We start from the raw sequence: 21115 nt of genomic DNA on the forward strand, positions 1-21115 counted from the left end.
ATTCTAGGACCCAGGGGACACTCCCAGGAAGGGAGCAAGCTCTATCCATCAGTCACTCTGGCCCTAGAGTGAGCTCTGGTGACCCTTGCCCAACTCAGAGGCCAGGGAAGCCCCTCCCATCACACCAGACAAGTGTAGGGTGGTTGAGATGCGCGAGGAGAGTGACCATGCCCTGCTCAGCGATCCCTCCATCCCAGCTTCGAGGGGGCTGTCACTGGGCTGGGGCCATGCTGGCAGAAGTGGTCTCTGCCTTGGCTGACAAGAGGCAGCCTCGGCTTCTAAGCCTTGCTGCACTGTATCAGCAACGAGTGACCAGCCGTAATGCCTGGGCTGTGTGTGTGTTGGGGTGTGTGTGTGTGTTGGGTTGGTGTGTGTTGGGGTGTGTGTGTGTGTGTTGGGGTGTGTGTGTGTGTGCTGGGGGGGGGGGGTGGTACACAACAAGATTCATAGCTAAAGGTCAGCCTGAGCCAGATCTAGGTTCCACTCTCGCAAGGCATCGGGGCTGGGACCACCACTGCCAGGAAGCTGCCCTGACAGCCCAGACCTGCCAACTCCCCTCCTTTTCTGGGCATCTTGGGCTTCTGGAAGGGCAGCCTTGAAACCTCAGACTTTCTCTAGGCTTACTATCGTAATATTGACAATAAGAGGCACCACTCAGAACTTCACAGTTTACAAAATGCCTGCAGGGCCTAATTTCATCCAATCCTCACAGCAACTCAGTGGGGAACCAAGGCTCAGTGAGGAGCCATAAGTTGCTCAGGTTCTCAAGACTAGGAGGTGGTGGGGCTGGGGCTCAAAGCACGCCCCCTCTTCCACTGACCTGCTGTGGGACTCTGGGTAAATCACTTAACCTAGCCGTGCCTGCAAACAGGAAGACAGCAATGGCATACAAATAGGAGTTGATCTCTCTTGAGGGGTTCCTATGTGCTGCTTACAGGTATTTATTTTAACCTCAAGATAAGCCTCCTGGGTGGGCCCTATCATTACCCTGCTTTACACAACAGGACTATGGGCACAGGGAAGTTAAGGGCCTGGCCCAAGGTCTCACAGCAGACAGGATGTGTGCACCCGGCGGGCCAAGGGGTCAGGATATCCACATCTATTCCACAGAGCAGGAGAGGGGACCCCTTCCAGCCCAAGGGAGTAACCCAGATAGCAGCCCAGGCCCCCAGCACAAGGAGGACACTCCTACTGCCTTCTTCACAACAGTGGGAACTGACCACAGGGTGAAGTGAATCGTGCACTCATGCAGCTGTTTCAAATGCCATGGAGAAACGTTCAGTGTAATGTTAAATGAAAGAAGCAAGGAGTATATATACCACGCCATCTCAGCATCATGAAATACATATGTGTATATGCAAAGACAAAAGCCTGCACTGATGGCTGCCCTGACCTCTGGGAAGCCCACATCTGTGCCTCAGTTTCTTCATCTGAATAATAGAGAATATAAAGGGCTTACTTAGCACAGTGTCTGGAACAAAGATCTCTCAATAAATATTGGCTGTTATGAATAACCAGAGAACCTTAGAAGGCAGGTCCTCTCAGAGGCAATCTGGACCAGCCCCCTCCCAGGGCAGGCCTCCCTTGGCAGCTCTTTCTTGCATACCCCCAGGACCAAGGAGCTCACCCCTTACAATGGTACCCTGGTAGCTCCTGCTATTATGGGCAGGTCTGCTTGGGAGAAAGCCCAAGCTGGGCTGGGCCCCTCAGTCCCTGGGTGGCCTTAGCATTGGATGGTGGTGACCTTGGGAAGGACCATCCATCTCCCATTCTAAATCCTCTGTCTTAGACCTTCCTATGGGGCAGTTCTCCAGGTGCAAGGTTGGGAGGGGCTTTCTGGGTGGCTCTCTTGTCCCCAGACCAGGAGACCACTTCTGTCCTTCCCACTGTCTCTGGGATAACTGAGAAGCATTTGCTGCAACACTTTGTGCCTTTTCCATTTTCTCCTTTGGAAAACAAAGAGAAGCCGGCTGGGTCTGACCTCCTCCCTGCCCCACCCCCAACCCCTCCATCCCCCAGGGGAGGGAGGCCCTCTCTGCCTCCTCCCTGGACTAGTGGAGAACCCCAAGAGGAGGGGCCCTGTGAGCTGGCTGTTGCCATGGCAACGGCAGCCCTGGAATTTGACCACTGGGGCCCAGGAGTGGGGGGTGGGGAGTTGGTACAGGCCATGCTGGGGGCAGGGAGGAGGGTCCAGAGGCCCAGGAAAGCCAAAAAGAGCAAAGGCAGAGCAGGGGTCCGGCTCCTTCCATGGCCTCAGTTTCCTCATCTGTAAATGGGAAGAGGCTTGGACCTCAAGATCTCTCTTTCCAGCTCTAATCTAAACTGGAATCTGGGTGAGGGCTAGGGGTGGGGGAAGTAACCAGAGCAAGGTCAGTTGCCCCTCTGATGGACAGAGACCCCAGGGGACAGAGACTCGTCCCAGGTCACATAGCAAGTCCAGAGCAGTACCAAGACTAGACCCTGGGGGGGGTGGTCTGTCCACTGTGGCTTCCCTATTTCTCCACTGGAGAGGACGAAGGATGCCTGCTTCGTGTCTGGGGGAAGAGGCCCTTCAGGAATGGCTATGGCTGGGCTGGGCCCACAGTCCTGAGACAACAATGTGCCTACCCCAACAACCCCCTGCATTCCTGGACCCCGCAGGCTGGCAGAGGGCCTGCCCCCCACAACCCCTGCTTGCAATGCCAGGCTGCAGTGGGTATTTTTAATTTTTTTAATTTTTTTGTGGTACGCGGGCCTCTCACTATTGTGGCCTCTCCCGTTGAGGAGCACAGGCTCCGGACGCGCAGGCTCAGTGGCCATGGCTCACGGGCCCAGCCGCTCCGCAGTATGTGGGATCTTTCCGGTCCGGGGCACGAACCCATGTCCCCTGCATCGGCAGGCAGACTCTCAACCACTGCGCCACCAGGGAAGCCCTGCAGTGGGTATTTTTAAATGGGTGCCCGCCGCTCTCCGCCTTCCCGCCTGACCACTCCGGGAACACAGTGAATTCTGCTGCCAGCCCCACTCCCTTTCAGCCAGGCCTGAGTAGGGGCTAGATCCACGGCCATCCTCTGTGTCCCTGCCTTCAGACAGCCCTCTCTTGCTGCCTCCTTCCTCACAGTCAATCCTGGGATCAGGGTGCTCTCCAGGGCCCCTTCAGCCATGATAGTTTAGGCCCAGAGAGGGATGGGACTTGTCCAACGTCACACAGCACAGATGAGGATTTGGGAATGCTATGCCACCAGCCTGTGCCCCACCTCTAACTGTCCATCAAGTTATACTGGTGCTGCCCCAAGGCTTCCTCACCCTCACCTCTCTGACATTGATCCTCAACAGCCACAGCCTTGCTCCCCCAGGGGGTCCTCACACCTACCTCAGAAAGATGCTCCCATTCTGACCAAGTCACTCCTGAGCTTAAAATGCCAGCCGTCTGGGAGAAAAATAGAGTTGGAACCGTAACTCACACTGCACACCAGGGTAAATTCCAACTGGATCAAAGATTTAAATGTAAAACAAAACAAGAAAACATAAAATACCAGAAGAAAGCATGGGAAAATTGCTTTATAAGCTTGGAGAGGGACAGGCCTTCCTAACCATGACTCCCAATCCAGAAGCCATAAAATGGAAACTTGATAAATTAGACCACATAAAAATAAAAACTTCTGCATGGCAAAAATACACTATAAACAAAGTCAAAAGTCAAGTGACAAGTCAGGAAAAAATATTTGCAATTCATAACCCAGACAAAGAACTAACCTCCTTACTATTTTAAATGTTCTTAGAAATTGGTAAAACAAAAGGCCAACAACCCAACAGAAAAATGGGCAAAGGATGCAAACAGTTCACAGAAAAGAGAATCCAAATGTCTCTTGGATATGCGAAAAGATGCTCAGCCTTACTCATTATAAAATAAATGCAAATTAAATACACTGAGATACCATTTCACCCATCAGATTGGGAAAACACCCAAAGGTCTGACTTGGTGAGGCTGTGGGGAAGAGGTCTCTTTCTCAGGTGGTGGACCCCCGTGGAGAGCATCAAAATTAGAATCACACATACCCTCTGTCCCAGCAATTCCATTACCAAGAAACTGCCCTAAACGTACACCAGCCCCCATACAAAATAACCTATGAAAAAGCTCATTCACTGCAGCACTATTTGTAACAGCAAAAGACTGAAAATGACGGAAATATCTTTTAAAATGTGGTTAAATACAGTTCGGTAATCTGTGCCATGAGACACCATGCAGTACAAGAAGGAATATGGAAGCTCTCAGGACACTGAAAAGGCAGATCTGCAAGCGATACTCAGTGGAGAGCAGTGTGGACCGTGTGCCATCATCTGTGTGGCAAGTGGGGAAAGATGGTGCATTTGCTGGTGTTTGCACATAAAAGGATTCACAAGAACTAATGACCGAGTGTCCCGAGGTACGGCAGGGTGGCTACTGGCGGGAAGGAGACTTTTTACCCGTTCTAATTTTTCCTAACTATGTGAATAAATTATCTATTCAAAATTTTATATATATAGACTGAATTTTTTAAAAACTTCACCTCACAGTCTGGCCTTTAAGCTTGCTCCAGGCTCACATCTCAGCTTTGAACAGCCTTTGCAGCCCTCATCCTCCTTCTCTCCCATCAAAGGCTTTGCTGCAGCCTCTTCCTCAGGAACCATCCCTTCTGTATGCCCCCTCCTGGGTAGGAACCCTCTGGGCTCCCCCGGCCACCGCGCATCTCTGTCCCAGCCCTGATCACCCCTGGGATACCTATCTGTTTATGTGTCTGCACACTGCCCTGTGTCCCTGCCTATATACAGGACCAAGTCCTGAGGGGCTCTGCATGAATGAAGACCAAATGGAAGAATGGGGGCTGCTCTGGAACCCTGAGTTTAAAGCCTTTGTTTCTGCTTTCTCTCTCCGTTCTAACTGGTCTCCTCTTGGACAATTCCAGTCCCATCTGTGAGCTCCTCCAAGACGCTCTCCCTGCCCACCCTGCAGTCATAGAAGGGCTCGGCACTCCAGCCCTTTCTGCAGAGAATTGCTAAAGTCCTCCTTCACAGGCCACCTCCCCACCCACCCACTCCTTAGGTTGGGCGACCTCAGGGCTGGGCTTTGACTCAACCAGAGCGTGGACATGAGTCCCCAGCCTGGATGAAGGCCCAGAGGCTAGAACTCGCTGGGCAACCCTGGCAATCCTGCTCCTCTCTGGGCCACAGATACCGTCTGTAAAGTGAGGTGGGCAACAGGCAGCTTTACGGCAGGGTGAGGATTTCTGCCAGTGAGAATCCAGCAGAGCCCCAAGCCCACAGAATCCCACCCCGTATCTGTGTATCCCCTTAGCTCTGTTCCTAGGGCAGTTGCCTGGTGGGGCGGGGAGAATTTTGAGCCTCCCCTGGGAAACTCAGCTTATCCCTCCTCCCACAAAGATGACTATCTAGGCTATTCTTGGTAATTCCATCCACTCTCTCCACCCCTGGGACCCCAACTCAGCCAGGCCAGGCCACCACCCTCCCTTCTACTTCCAACTTGCTGTATGATTTCCCACTGATCCCCACTGGTCAGTGGTCCAGCCCAGCTACCAGAGGCATTATCATGTTTGATTCTCACCCAAACCCTATAATAGGTGCCATCACAATTATCCCCATTTTACAGGTGCATAAACTGAGCCACAGAAGGACTAAGTACTTGCTCATGGTCACACAGCTAAGAGGAAGAGCAGGATTTGAACCTCAGCCACCTGGGTCCAATCTGTTCTAATCATTACACCGACACAGCTGGATACAGGATCAAGTGCAAGCACTCAGGCTGACCCCGACCCCCTGGCTGACCTGGCCCTTGCTGACCCACCAGTATCAAATTTCCCCACCTGTATCCTACTCTGGCTGCATCGTGCTCTGGCCATAGTAGTTCCTCCAACCCATCACACTCTTTTTCTTTTTTTTTTTTTTTTGCGGTATGCGGGCCTCTCACTGTTGTGGCCTCAGGGAAGCCCCCATCACACTCTCTTACACCCTAGGCTTTGGCACGTTGCTGGTCTCTGCCAGGTGCACCCTCCGCTATCTTTATGCTCGGCAACTTCCTACTCATCCCACTTTTTTTAACATCTTTATTGGAGTATAATCGCTTTACAAATGGTGTGTTAGTTTCTGCTTTTTAACAAAGTGAATCAGCTATACATATACATATATCCCCATCATCCCATGTTTTTGGTGGCCAAAGAAGTGGGAGCATAGGCTGCGTGGTGGGCCAGGTTAGGCTAGTGCCCAAGGTGGGCAAAGCCTGGTTCCTGAGGCCTTGGACTTACCAGGCTCAGAGCTCAGGCTTTCTCCTGCCAACACCTGTTCACACTTCCTTTTACTCACTCTCAATTCTGGGCAAGTCTTCCTGATTCTAACCTTAATTACCTCACCCCAGAGGAGCCAGTGGGTCTCCTGGACCTCTAGAGAATTTGCCTCCACCTGTCTCTCGGTGACTGAGTGAGCTGTGCCGGACAGCATGCCCTCTGGGAGCATGTCTGGCTACTAGCTCCTACCTTCCACAAAGGGCCTTCACTTGCCCAGGCAGCAGCACTTGGCAATCAGGGTCTTCCCACCATTCTGACAGGTCATCCTCCTAGTCACGTGGGGCCCAGCCCAGCGCTAGAGGCCCCTGGTGGGGACACTGCTTGCTCATAGGAGCCCCAAGGTAGGGTGCTCCATCAGCCTGGCTCCCTCTGGAGACCTGGTCCCCAACAGAGTCTGTCCCTGCCCAGGGAGGCTGGCTGGGCTGAACTTCTTTTTTTTTCTTTTTTGGCTGAATTTCTGAGCCTGCAGAGAAACTGAAGGGAGAGGCTTATCCAGCTCTAAACCCTCCACCAGAGCCCCTCTGCCCCAAACAGAAATTCTCTGCCTGAGTCTCAGGTGGCTTCATGGAAGTACATGGTGGGGAGATGTGGTCAAGGGGGCAGACACGCTCCCCCACCTTCACTTAAATCAACGAGGTTCCAAGTTGACCTAGTTTATAGCTCAATGTCAAGATTCCTCTACAAGAAAGGGTTCTACTATTTTTAAAAGCTTGGAAATTACTGCCCTGGGATCAAATCCAGACTTTCAGTGCTGGCCTTCCAGACTCCCCAGGAACCACCCAACTTCTTCAGAACCAGGGAGCTTTCATGGTAACCTAGACACACCAGAGCTTCTCCATCATAGGCCTCTGCCTTCCTGGTTCTCTCTGCCTGAAGGCCCTTGGCCCCATTCCTGTCTGCCAGGGCCTTGCTCGTTCTCCAAGGCTCTAGCCACTGCCCCACATTAGCCTCCCTCACCCTCCTTCTGATTCTCAGTTCTCAGATGGGGCTTCCTAGGGCAGGAACCCCTTCCTGTTTCTCCCATAGCCCATGTGCTCACCCTGCACGTACAGGCACTAGCGGATGGCAGTGGAATTGAATTTTATAGGTTACCCTGAGCTCTCCAAATGCATTACCAGGCTGATCCCAGAGTTAATTACCCAGGGCTAACTATAAAAGCTAGAGGCAGCTGTGCAGTCAGCTCAGTTATTCCACCAGTGACAATGAGCACCCCGGTCCTCAAATTGCCAGGCTTCCCCCTGGCAGTGAGGTCCTGCTCCAGGCAGAAAGCAGGCTGAGGCCCTCTCCCCCGTCACCTGGTTCTGGTGTCTGCTGCCCAGCCCAGCCCCATGTTGGACACGCGGGGGTTTCAGTGCAGGGAGGAACTGCTCTGTTCACATCTCCCCAGATGGATAACGCCACTTATATCACCCGTTGACATCTGGCCGCCCATATCTACTACCACTTCATTGTCATTAAACCTTGCTCCAGGCCAGGTATGAGGGGTTCTCAGGCTAGGTCCTCACTTTTGATTATCTGCCCAGATGTCTTTGTCAGTATAGAAGTCTGCTGGGGAGCGTGTGTGTGTGCGTGTGTGTGTGTGTGTGTGCGTGCGCCTACCTGTTGTGGACCTCAGGCATTGCTCTTGTTGGGGTGTATGGGAGTCTACAGTCAACTTGCCCCACAGCATGGGAACTGGTTTTGCTGTGTCCCTCCTCCAGTCTGCAGCCTCTGCCAGGGCTCCTGTGCATCTCAGCTGGAGCTCAGAGACCAACACTGGCTGTTTCTTCCTCAGCGCCCACGGCCCAGGTCTGGCCACACAGAAGGTGACCTGATGACTGAGGGGAGGGGGCCACAGTGCTGCCTGACGACCAAAATTAAACTCGTGCAACAGGGCTCAGGGCTAGGGGCCCAGAAGGAGACAGGGCAGGAGGCCGGGGATGGGGGAGGCAGTCTGGGCTGGCTGTGGGTCCGGGCCTCTCTGGGCTCTTTGTCCAAATATGGAAGGATTTTTTGTCTCCATTTGAGTCACGCCGGCCATGGCCCAAGAGATCTGCTTTCCAGATACTGCAGGCGGGACTGCGCCAGCACTGCCTGGCCTGCACCCCCGCCCCCAACCCTCCTTTTCCTGCCTGTGGCTCAGCTCAGCACCCTTCCAACCTCCTGGGCCAGAGCTTTCTCCACCGGCCGAGAGCGCAGCACCTACCTCAGCAGCTCTCCAGCATCAAGAGAAAGGTCCCTGGGTCCACAACGGGAGGAAACATTCCCTCTGTCTGCTCATCACCTACTCTCACTCCCCAAGGGCACCTCCTATTCAACTGAGCCACTCAACTAATATTTACTGAGCAACTACTATGTGCTAGTTCCAGGGACTAGGACCGTGGACTGTGAATCCTGCGGGCTCCCCATGTCCACTCTCTCCTCCTACGTGCCCACCTTGGTGATGGCACCACTCCTCACCCCGGCAGTCCTGAAATCCAGGAGCCTGAGTAACATTCATGGATTCTGGAACCAGACTGTCTGCACTTGTATTCCAACTCTTGGTTAGCTTTCCTAACCTGTGCAAACTACTTCACCATGCTGTGCCTCGGGTTCCTCATCTGTGAAACAGGGAAACAGTCCCTCCCCAAGGCTGGTTGCGAGGATTAAATGAGTGAACGTGTGCATAGGGCTCAGACTAGTGCCAGGCACACAGGAAGGGCTTTACAAGCTTTGCTACCGTGACTGGTGACTCTCCACCCCCTGCGCTATATTCACGCAGGTGCTGTGGACTTTCCATCAGCTCCCTCCCTGTTCTCTCTGCATTAGACAAGGTTCTCTCCTGCAACCCTGGAGGGAGGCCGGCCTCGGTTCCAATACCACCTCACTCCTCCTGAGCTCAGTTGTCTGAACTTGGCACCTCACCCTCTCTGGGCCTCAGTGTCTAGGTCCCACCCCCACCCTCAATTGCTACTGGCTTGGAAAGTACCCTTTGTTCATCTGCCTGGTTGCTCGGGCCTGTGATTGCCCAGGGCAGAGCCCACAAAGGGCTGGGCACGGGTGGTGGGAAGAGCTCAGAGTAGCCTGGGAACTCCCCAGGGCCACTGCCCGTGTGCCAGGAACAAGAGGGCTTGGCACAGGTGACGTCATCTGACCAGAACCAAGCACTGGGTCACCGGGTAAACTGCAGGCCACACCCACATCTCCACACCCCAGACTTCTTGAGATCTGTCCACCTCCACAAGCAGAGAGGAGCTGAAATAGCTGTTGAGTCCTGCGTAGCGGAGGGGTCCTGACACTCAGGCGAGGATGCCGAGGAGACACCGCCCTATACAGGGCCCTCTTCCTGAGGCCTGGTTCTGGCCAGGGGCCTCCGTCGGCCTCTGTAGGAGGCCGAAAGATATAGGGGGTCAGAGGAGACAAGAGACAGAAGGAGCAAGACAGGGAGGAGGACAGGGTGAACAACAGAGGAAGGAGGAGAAAAGAAAGCAAGGCGCCCCCAGTGATGGAAAGGTCTGCTATGAGTAGAGGAAAGAGGTGGAGGAGGGAGGAGGCCCTCCCAGCCCAGGCCCGGGGTCCAGGTGACGAGGTGGGGCAGGCAGAGGAATGGCTCACCCTGCCCTCCTGCCCTCCTCCTCTTCCAGCCGCTGGGCCAGGCCAGGCCCAGGACTATTTTTAGCCGGGGCTGAATTTAGCTGTTCCCTCGGAAATTCCTCACCCGCCCCAGGCAACGCCCCCGCTGGCCTTGGGGAGAAGCCTGGAAGCTCTGGTCCAGGCAGGAGGGGAGAGGAGGGCCCAGAAGCAGCAAGAAGCTAGAAGGATACTTAGGCCTCTGACGAGAAAACCAAGGCTCAGGAGCAGACCCCAAATCTGAATCACTCCTCTCCCTACAACCTCTGCCTTACTCTCCTCCAGGAAGGCCTCCAAGATTGCAGGGCCACACAACAGCACTTGTCTTGGGGTCTATGGTACAAATATTATGAGGATACTTTGTCTTCAATTACAAACTACTCTGAGCACTGCTAGCAAGGCTGCCTGCCTGTCCACCTACCACTCTTCCCCCAATTCCTGAGAACCTGCAGAATCCAGAGCTCTCCTGGGCTCTGCCACATCTGGGACTCCCACTGTACAGATGTGGAAACTGAGGCCAAGTGCTGTGCCTTGGGTCATAGCCAGCCAGGCAGGATGGGCCTGCTCCTTCTCTCTCCCACATGCTCCCTACCCAGGCTGGTCCCAGAAGGGCTGGATTGGGGGTGCAGCCTGGAGCTCTGCTGTTCTCTGGTGACCCCTGACCCCACTGAGAAGCAGGGCACTTCCTCTGGAGCAGAAGGAAATGGAAGTTAGACAAAAAGCATATGGGGCACAGAGGCAGGGTCCTGAGCTGGCTCAGAGGTCCCTCCTCCGTCCAGAAATGCAGAGGAAAGTTCTGCCCGGAGGCAGGGGGATGACTCAGATGACCCTGCATCTTGTCCACTGCCTCATTCTCTAACTCCAATAAGAGAGGTCAGCCCTACTCCCCCTACCCCCGTTTTGAATAGGGCCTCTGAGCCTAAATTTTACCTACAAATTATCTCCCTAGGAAGTTCTTTTCCCTCCATCCCTCCATCACGTGGCTCCCCTAAGCTCAGGCTGCTTCTCTTCATGTGCCCACCGCGCACTGTTCCTCCTCAGCTCTTTATCTTCCACGGCTCCCCACCGCCCACAGCACAAAGCCTCGGCAGTTTAACTAGGACTTGAGCCAGTTTAACCTGGCTCCTGTACACACAGTCCCTCCCTGTGTTGTCTGGTCCAACAAGAGACCTCCTGTCCTCTTGGCCCCAGACATACATCGAGGCTTCTCTTTCCTGGCTGGCTCAGCCCAATTCTCTAAAATGCCGAGTGACCCATGTCCCCTCCCCTCTCAAGAACTCCCAGTGGCCCCTTAAACCCAGCTCTGAGGTGCACGGGCAGATTGCTGGGCCTGGTCCACTACTGCGCGGCCTCGGGCGAGACCTCCTCCCTCCCTGGGCCTTCATTCCCCCTCTGAATAATGAAGGGGTGAGGGGTGGTTAGAAGACACACTGGTTTCTAAGGGTCTTTTCGGGTGGACCACCCCGGCATTCAAGCCCCTGCCCCTCTTCTTCCTTCTCCTGCCTCCTGGCCTGCCAAGAAGTTGGACGTCTCACCACCAGGACCCACCCCAGGGAGACAAGGAGAGACAGAGGTGGGCAGTGAGCAACCAGGAGCAAGACCTCAGTGACACAGGCAGCCAAGAAAGATGGAGCCAGTAGGATTTTTTGGGGGGGAGGGGGTCCCTTCCCATCCTTCTGCCCCTTCCCTTCACATCTGCTCCTTGACCTCCAATGCCCTGTCCTGGGAAAGGACTGGATGTTTGTCCAAGGGGGCTTGGGGGAGGGGTCTCAGCAGTCCCAGGAGGCCAGGCTATGGGGCTGGCTGGCAGCCAGGACCCCAGTCCTCCCTCCCTCTGCTCCATGCTGCTAGGGAGCAGGGCCTGCTCACCCCCTGGGAACCAATAAACAGGAAACAGACACCAACCTGGTGCTTGCTCCCTCCGCCTGGCCTCCACCATCACAGTCCCCCAACTGCCCTCCCATTGGCCCAGGACCTGCCCCGCCTCTCCCCAGCCCCAGAATCTCAGAACCAAGAAGTAATGATCTCAAGTGAACGAACAAAATCAAGTTAAGAGGAAGCCTTCTGGAAAAAAACTCAAACTCCTTCATCTTGAAGCCATGAGATTCTACACTCTGAACCAGTAATCTCAAAAGCGCACACTTTAAAGTGGCCACAATTCTGAGAGCTTCCAGACCTGGGGTCACGGGCGGAGGGTTCCGTAAGTATTCTCTTCGGCCCTCACGGTAACTCCATATCATCCTCACTTTGCAGAGCAGGAAACTGAGGCTCAGGGCTGAGATGCAATGACTTGTCAGATACCACCCAGCTGTGAGTCAGTCAGGTCAGAGAGGTCAACCCTTATCAGTCTGACCCCAAAGCCCAGGGCACACAGACGGCAGACTCCCTGCCTTAGAGGGGCTCTCAGCCCAGAATGGTAAGCAGAGGGGACTGAGACCCACTTCACAGGCTGGTTCCAGCGGGTCTGGGGCTTTGACTCTGCTCTGCTCGCAGGATGGGGCTGGTGGTAACAAAATGGGAGGGGGAGCTGGAGAGAGGAACAAGGTCAGTGGGCATTTGGCTCCACTTCACTGTCTAGTCCCTCTCCCTCCGCCCACCTCCAAAGGCCCAGGCTGCTGGGCCACTAACCCTACAGATGTAGCCAGGACCCCACCAGCCCTCCTGTCCAGAGCTTTGTCCTGCTTCATGGCTGGAAAGAGATAACGAGAATCTGAGCAACTTGGAATCAATTTCTCTTAGAATCTTAGAATCCTAACATCTTAGCATCTTTTTTTTTTTTGGCGGTACGCGGGCCTCTCACTGTTGTGGCCTCTCCCGTTGCGGAGCACAGGCTCCGGACGCACAGGCTCAGCGGCCATGGTTCACGGGCCCAGCCGCTCCACGGCACATGGGATCCTCCTGGACCGGGGCACGAACCCCCATCCCCTGCATCGGCAGGCGCACCCCCAACCACTGCGCCACCAGGGAAGCCCACATCTTAGCATCTTAGTCATGGTGGAGGAACTAACATTTCTTGAGGAAACCCTCTTGGCATTATTTCATTTAATCTTGATAGTAATCCTTGGGGGAGTAAAGGGGTAATGCACCCATTTTATGGATTCAGAGGGGTCCATAAATGGTTGCCCTGGGTCTCAAAGCCAGCCTGAGAAGAGAAGGGACGCGGACCATACTCCTTACCCTCCACGCGCCATCCTTCAGGTGCCACTTCCTGGGCAGCACCTCGGCCCCTCAGGGCGTGAAGGGACCTGACAGGCCCTCTGGTCCAACCCAGCACCAGGGTCGCCGATCCCCAACATGGAGCTCCCAGCACATGGGAATAGGGAGTTCCTCACCATCTGCCCCGAGTCAGCCCGGGCCAGCCCAGCAGAGATGTGATTCCCACCCCCATCCTAGATCCCCCTCTTTTCTCTTTGCCCTGGCTCTAAACTCTCCTGGCAACTGCTCTTCTTGGGAGCTGCTTTATCCCAATTTTTAGCCAGCCACCCTAGAAGCCAAGCCCATCCACAGGGGACCCATTGGCTCTTCTGTCCCTCTCCCACCAGAGCAGGGCTCGGCCACCCTCTGGACCCCACCCACATCAGAGGGCTAAGACCCTTGCTGAGAACTCCTGACAAGCAGGGATGATGTCCAAGCTTTCCCTGTGTGTCCCTATTGCCCATCAAGGGGCTCAACAATTGCTGAATGAATGAAAAAATGACAAATGATCAGGGAAAGAAATGAATGCAGGATAAAAGCAGTGGGCCTGCGTCCACCAGCTCTACCCTGTGCCAGCATCTACCCTGGGCTCTGGCTTGAAGGAGCCAACAGCCCGACCCCTCTGCTCACCTGTCACAGGCAGAATAATGGCCCCCAAAGACGTCCACATCCTAATGCACCTGTGAATATGTTATCCTACGTGGCAAAAAGGACTTTGCAGATGTGAGTAAAGATTTTGAGATGGGAAGATTATCCTGGATGATTCAAGTGGGCCTAGAGTAATCACAAGGGTCCTTATAAAAGGGAGGCAGGAGGTTTGGTTTAGGGTGAGAGAGAGATCTGAAGATGCTATACTGCCGGCTTTGAGACTGGAGGAAGGGGCCAGGGGCCAAGAAGTGCCGGCTGCCACCGGACCTGGAAAAGGCAAGGAAACGGGTTTTCCCCTAAAACCTCCAGAAGGAACGCAGCCCTGCTAACACCTTAATTTTATCCCAGTGAAACCCATTTTTTCTGACCTCCAGCACTGTAAGATGACATTTGTATTAAGTCACTAAGCATTACAATTTGCTACAGCAGCAATAGGAAACTAATACACCACCTATCTGCCAGCCTAGACCCTGGTATTAGCTCGTGTGCCTCCCACCTCAGGTACCTCTGGAGACTTCCCTCTTCCTCTCTCCCTGCCCAGGGAGTGTCTCAGAGCCCCGTGACTTCCCCAAGCCCCAGAGGAAGTGTTAACGTCCCAGCAGCGGCAGCATCAACACTTCTGTGCACAGGCTCCAGAGTGAGCCCCACAGCTCACAAGTGCGGGGAGAGGCCCCCCGCTATGTGTGTGGAGGGGTGCAGAGCAGCAGCTGGTCGTAGGGAAAAGGGCCCTGGGGGCCAGGCCTGGGTGAGTCCCAGCCCCACTCTGAGCCTCGGTCTCCTCAGTGGCTTAAGGGGGCTGCGAGCCCCACACCGGCACTTCAGTCTACAAGTTGGGATCCTACTAAGGACAGCTGTTGCCTCTCCTAGCAGGAGAGGAGGTTTTTCCTGGTGCCCAAGAACATGGAGGAATCCATGGCTCTGAGAGGGGAAGGGTCTTACTTAAGGCCACACAGCAGGAAAATGGTGAGGCTAAGGCTGGAACCGACGTCTCCTGACCCCTAGTGCAGACCTCCATGTGTCATACCAAGTCATCCCTTGTGAGCCCCATAGCTACTGGAGCGGGGCTCAGATATCCTGGCTGGGGCCCTAGGCCCCTGCATGTCATGGGCTGGGGCCCACTCACAGCTCAGAGTGTGGCAGCCTGGCAGTCTTCCTCTGCCTCTGTCCACCCCTGGAATGCCTCAGAGGCCTGGGGGTGGGTAATGGCGGGGGAGTTGCATGAAGTATCAACTCCCATGGCGGGGGGGGCATGTCTCTAATAAGCTCCTGCTTCCCAAGGGACCCAGGGCCCCCATTTCAGGGCCTGCCAGCAAGGCGCCAGGCTGCCTGGGCACACTTCCCAATAAGTACGCCAGAGCTGTGAGCCTTTCTGGGAAACATAGGCTCCCCCTTCCCCCGCCCTACTACCAGCAACCCTGCCAACTCTGCTCAGTGGGAACTCTGCGGGGACAATGTATGGCCTAGGAGTCAGGACACCTTGGGCCAAATTCCATACTTGAGACATAGGGCCTTGGGTAAGCCTCTGTCCGCTCTGGGCCTGCTTCATCCGTATACTGGGATGCCCACCTAGCTAGAGGACCAGATGGGAGGGACAGGGCTGCCTTTGGGTGGTGTGAGCTCCCTGTCTCAGGTAACATGCAAGCTGCAGCTGACAGGTGTCATAGTGGCTGTGGAGAAGACACCAGTGGGATAAGGCACTGTCACTTGCCTCACTGGGGCCCTGGGAACCTCCATCCTCCTAGCCTTTGAGTCACACCAACAGAGGTCTACAGGGGGCAGCTAGTGCAGCGTAAAGTTCCAGTCTACCCTGGGGGTTTTGTCAATCTCCCCTCCTCACTCTCAGTGACCCATCACACACTGCCCAGGCATAGGAGCTGGAGTAGCTCTTTGTTCACCTTGAATGCTGGAGTCCAGGCCCTCACAAAGCCCTCTGGGCTGCAGCAGAAACCCACCACCCTACTGCCTCTGCCCCAGCCCAAGCCACCATCATCTCTTGTCCAGATTATTCCAGTGGCCTCCTGATCAGCCTCCCTGATCCACCCGCCCCCCCCCCCCCCCCGCCACGGCCTCTGCAATCTACCCCCACAGAGTAGCCCGAGCAGACCTGTGAAAGCCTAAGTCAGATTAGGTCACTGCTCTACTCAGAACCTTGCAACAGTGCCTGCCCCAACTCACCTCAAGTAAACACGGAAGACCTCCTATTGGTCTGCGAAATCTACCTCATCTGGCCCCAACCCACTTCCACCCTCCTGTAATTCTGACCTCATCGCCTACTTAACTCCATCCACAGAGTCCTCTTGACTTCTACGTCAAGGCCTTTGCACTTGCTGTTCCTCTCTTCACCTCACAGATAGCCACCTGTCTTGCTCCCTCCAGGCCTCTGGTCCAATCTCACGTCCTCAGAGAGACTTTCTCAGATCTCTTAATCTAACAGAGTACCCCTCCCTGTCATTCTCTAGTCCCTTATCCTGGTTTCTTTTGTTCCCCAGCCCCCATCTCTCCCTGTAGCACAATGTATCCATTTACAGATAGGTCTCCTCACTAGTCTGGAAGCTCCATGAGGTCAGGCCTTTGTTTTGCTTGCTGTTGTACCCCAGGGTCTCGGAGAGTGCCTGAGTGTCTAGGGGTTCAGTAAGTATTTGCCAAATGGACGAATGCATTGCCTTATCAAGGCTCACCCAAGTCTCTGAAACAAACTCCTAGGGCACACAACTTAACATATTCTTTCCCACCTACCAGCCTCTGCCCATGCTATGCTCTCCTCCTAGAACCCCTCCCTCTCTTCTCTGGATGTTCAAATTCTCCCAGTTTTCAAAGCCAAGCTCCAGACAGAGGCTCCTTCAGGAAGCCTCTCCTGCCAGCCCCCAGGCCACTCCCTCAACATCCTACAGCCCCTTCCAGGCTGCTACTAGATCCTGAATTCTCTTGAGTGTTTCGGCTCCCCAGGCAGCCTGGGGATGCCTCCACCCCACTGCGGGGCAGCATGTGTAGCCTGAAAGATCACAGATGGGCGGGAAAGAAGCAGGAGGGGCAAGTTCCTACACTGGAAGCCCCCTGGGGACAGGATTAGCAGCAGCCTCCCAGCCTCCGAAACCCAGCTGGTCCTGGAAATGTGGGGCTGGAAAATGTCAGGCTCAACTCTGGTCCATCCCCCAACTCTTCCCTGTGGTGAGGGGAGGACAACCCATTCCTGGGCCACACTCCCCCAGTAGCCCAGGGCGCTTAGGAAGGAGTGGGTGGGGGCAGGGAATAAACAGAGGAAAGGGACAGCCCTGTGCCTGTCCTCCCCCTCCCACCCTCCTCCTGCTGGTGACAAGACATTTAATTATAGATATTTGGTACCACTCATAATTCCAAATGTCCTAATCGCCTCCTCTCCCAGAACCAGTTTCCATGGAAAAATCATAGCAAAGAGCCAAGGAGGGAAAGGAGAGAATCCCCACCCCTGTGGGTTCCCTGCCAAGGAGACAGAGTGAAGAAAGGTGACAAAGAGCTGCAGCCTGGCGTTCCTCTGCAAGGCAGGGAGCTGGCTGGGCAAGCTGGGGATGGGGGCCATGTCTGCTGGGGGCAGGGGGTGGTGCATGGACCTCGCTGTGCCCTGCCACACTATGGGACCTTAAAGTCGGCATTCTCCTTTCTGAGTCTTGAAGTTCTTCCCACCGCAAACATGGGCTCCAGTGAATTAAATAACTACCATGAAAGTGTTCAGACAGGGGTGTGCAGGTGATGCCCCCAATGCCCCCTGCCCCATTACTCAGATGGTAGGCCAATTCCACCAAGAAACAGGGACCCTTCGGGCCTCTTCGCCTCTAAAACAATGACATTCTAGGATTCAGTGGGAATCTGAGTCTGCAGTTCTAAGAATTCAGTCTTGTGAGATTCTCACAGCTTTCTTTTTTTTTTTGCAGTACACAGGCCTCTCACTGTTGTGGCCTCTCCCGTTGCAGAGCACAGGCTCTGGACGCGCAGGCTCAGCGGCCATGGCTCACAGGCCTAGCCGCTCCGCGGCATGTGGGATCTTCCCGGACCGGGGCACGAACCCGTGTCCCCTGCATCGGCAGGCGGACTCTCAACCACTGCGCTACCAGGGAAGCCCACAGCTTTCATTTTTGAAGAATGAAACATTCAGAGTGTCTGGCATATAGTAAGCACTTAATAAATGTTAGCCACTCTTACTGCTATTTCAATATGCTAAAGTTCTCTGAGTCCATCCATCTGATTCTGAGACTTAAGTCACTTCCTAGTTCTGGACTAGAGTTGTCACTTCTGTCAAACGGGTATCAGGTACCTGAGGGCAGAAGGTTAGATCATGAGACTGTACTTTAGGGCAGGATGAGAAGCCTTGGGATGAAGAGTCGCTGATCATCCAGGCCACCGTGGGCCTAAGTGGAAATGACAAGGGCTGTGGGAGGGAGCAGGGCAGGGAGGCTCCACAACTGGGCCTCCCCCCCCAGCACATCCGTTCATGGAAAGCAACCATGAGTTACCCCTCATTCCCTGGGCTCCTAGGTTCTTAAAGCTGATGCATAGAGTTGCCTTCTCTCCCTTCTGGCCATACCCCGACTCCTCCTGTTTCCCTTGACCACCCTGCAGGCTGAGTCTCTGCTACAGAGCTTCAATGACCAGGCAAAGACCACCCACTGTACAGATGGGAAAACCGAGGCCCAAGATGACTCTGTCCAGATCTCAGGGCAAGTCAGAGGCTAAGCCAGGTCTGGAACCAGGCTTCCTGCTCCCAACAGAGAGGCAGCACCACACAGAGTGCAAATACAGATTTTGGGGTGGGAGAGACCTGACTTTGAGGGACTTCCTGCAGCCCAGGGGTGGGTCAGGGACTCCCTCTGTTCCCGGGGCCTTTCCTGCCAGCCCCCTGGCTGGGCTCACACTGGCTTCTGCCTCATCAGCAAAGCGTGACAGACTCTTCCCTTCTTATTCTGGAGCCCACACCACACCATCTCCACCCACAGGCCAGGGAGCGTGACTGGAGCCCTGGGCCTGAAACAAGGGAACACTGTCTCCTCCGTGAAGGCCAGAAGGAGAGCTGGACAGCTGCTCCCCATCCTCCTGGAGCCAGAAAGAAAGGGACAGACAGCAGGAGGGATTCAGGCTAGCAGAAGGAAGAACTTCCAGGCTTTATGAGTGAGTGGGGAATTAGGGGATGGTGAATCTCTTCTGAGCTGACTGAAGTCCACCAGGTTATACTGAGGCCCAGAATGCCCAGCCCTGTGCTCAGAAATCAGTAGGGGGCAGGGAGGAGGGGCCAAGGCTGCTCCCTGAGAAGCAGCTGAGGCAGTGGACCCTGTTTTTTTCCCTCTCCTGCCCCCAGGGAGGGCATGATCACACCACCCACTCACAGTACACAAGCCTGCCAGGCAGAGACCATTAACCTCATTTTGCAGAAGGGGAAGGTGAGGCATAAAGCAGGGATGTGACTGACCCTAGGCCACACAAGGATCTGGTGCCAGGGCTCAAACCCTATTCTTCCAATGACAGACTCACCAGTTCTCTCCCCTAAGGGGTAAGAGGGGATAGCGAGCTGGGCCTGGACAGATAGGAGGACTGGAGTGAGCAAAGGCTTGGAGGCTGGAGAGAGCCTCCACTGAGGGCAGGGAGAAACCTGTGTTATGGGCAGGTATGTCCCACCTCACAACCCCTAGGGGCAGCTGGGGTGGCAGGGCTGAGATCCCTGTTCCACATGATCCCTGAGGATCACATGGGACGTGGAGACAATATGATGAGTAGACCAGGAGCCAATTCTGCAAAAACTCCCACCTCCTCTCTGGGTCTCAATGCCTCTTCTTAGGAACAGTCCCCCTCCCCCCAGTCTCCCCGAGTCCCTTGGTTCACCCCTGCTCTCTCCCAGAGGAGAAAATTATAAGGGAAAAGCACCTGGGGATGGGGCCCCTGGCAGGAGCTGCCCCTGCTGTCACCCTCCCCCACCCTGACATTCCAAAGACAACTGGCACTGGAGTTAGGGGCACCTGAGCCGCCCTACCGGGCTCTCAGAAAGAAGGACAGGTCCAAAATGTCCCCTCTCCCCACTCCCTGCCTACTGACTCTGCTGCCTCTGTGAGAGACACCAGAGCCAGGACCGGGGAACTAGAGACAGCAGAGAGAAACAAAGAGAGAGAGAGTTTAGAGGGGCCGTGAGGGCACTGAGAACCGGCAGTAACCAAAGTAGTCCAGGGTTTAGGGTTTCCAGGCACCTCACTCTGGCAGGGAACACAGTGGGAGCACAGGCCACGGCTGAAATAACCCCAGGTCATCTCCACTCTAAGCCCAAAATCCAGAGCCTCGAATCTAGCTTCCAGCTGGGATGCCACGGCACCACACTGCTGAGAACCCATCTGAACCCACAGCCCAAACTCCAGGGACAGCTGAAGCCAGAAGGAAGAAGTGGAGGCCGAGAGCCATTCCCCGAGAGCGAGTCCCCCGGGGCCTGGGGTCTGACAGGGGAAGGAGGAAGCATCTCAGAGTCACCAGGAAGGGGGTGGGGTGGGGAGAAGATGCAAGCCGGCAGGATGGGGGACCAGCGCCCCCATCCTGACCCAGAGAGGCAGCCTTGCCTGTGGGGGCCAGAACCACTCCCAACCTCTCTCAAGGCCCCTCTTTGCTGAACTTCAGCAGCTCCTCCCTGACCCTGCCCTCCCTCAGAGGTACCCATTCTAACTGGAGGAGGCTTTAGCAGATTTCAGGCCCAAAGAGTGTCCCAATTCCAACCCATGGACTCCCCACAAATCTGTACAGCACAGCTGGAAGGAGATAGAGGCACCACCTTGTCCACAACCCCTCTGATTTTACAGATGGGGAGACTGAGTCACATAGAATAGCCAGGGCTGCCAATGTACTTTATGGAGCCCTCTCCACTACTGCATAAAGTAATGCCTTGTACCTCTCCAATTCTCCCAGGCCCAGGCTCAGACCCAGAGTTTGATCTGACATGGGAAAGCCACATTAGTAATGGCAAACCCATGTCAACTGTGGGCCCCTGAGCCAAACATCCTACAAGGGGTTTGGCCAATAAGGCAGCAAGGTTTTTGAGAAAGTTCCATCACCCTCACATCTCCTTATGTATTGATAACAAAAAACCAGATAGGAATCTTTAAAACCAGCCCCTGAAAAACATCTAAAGGACCTGATTAGAACCCTTTGTAATTATCACCCAGAATACCTTAGAGCAGATAAGAACCTCTGACATTAGTACCAGCAGAAGCCTGAAGCCTCTGGGGCCTGAGAAGACAGCAGCCTTGTGTCAGTAACACGCTTAAAACTGCCTGGGCACTTCCAGAACCAGAGAATCTCCCTCAGACCTGGGCACCTGCCCAGTGAGCACACTCAAGAGACTCCTGCATAAGTCACTGTCCCTG

General features: G+C 54.8%; 1 protein-coding gene across 2 annotated transcripts in view; it reads right to left on the reverse strand.

Annotated features, from left to right (window-relative positions):
* The window catches only part of ARHGEF17 (Rho guanine nucleotide exchange factor 17), a 58036-nt gene that overhangs the window by 33208 nt on the left and 3713 nt on the right, over nucleotides 1–21115 (reverse strand). The window lies entirely within an intron of this gene.

Source organism: Tursiops truncatus, chromosome 8, assembly GCF_011762595.2.
Source record: "Tursiops truncatus isolate mTurTru1 chromosome 8, mTurTru1.mat.Y, whole genome shotgun sequence".
NCBI classification, from domain to species: domain Eukaryota; kingdom Metazoa; phylum Chordata; class Mammalia; order Artiodactyla; family Delphinidae; genus Tursiops; species Tursiops truncatus.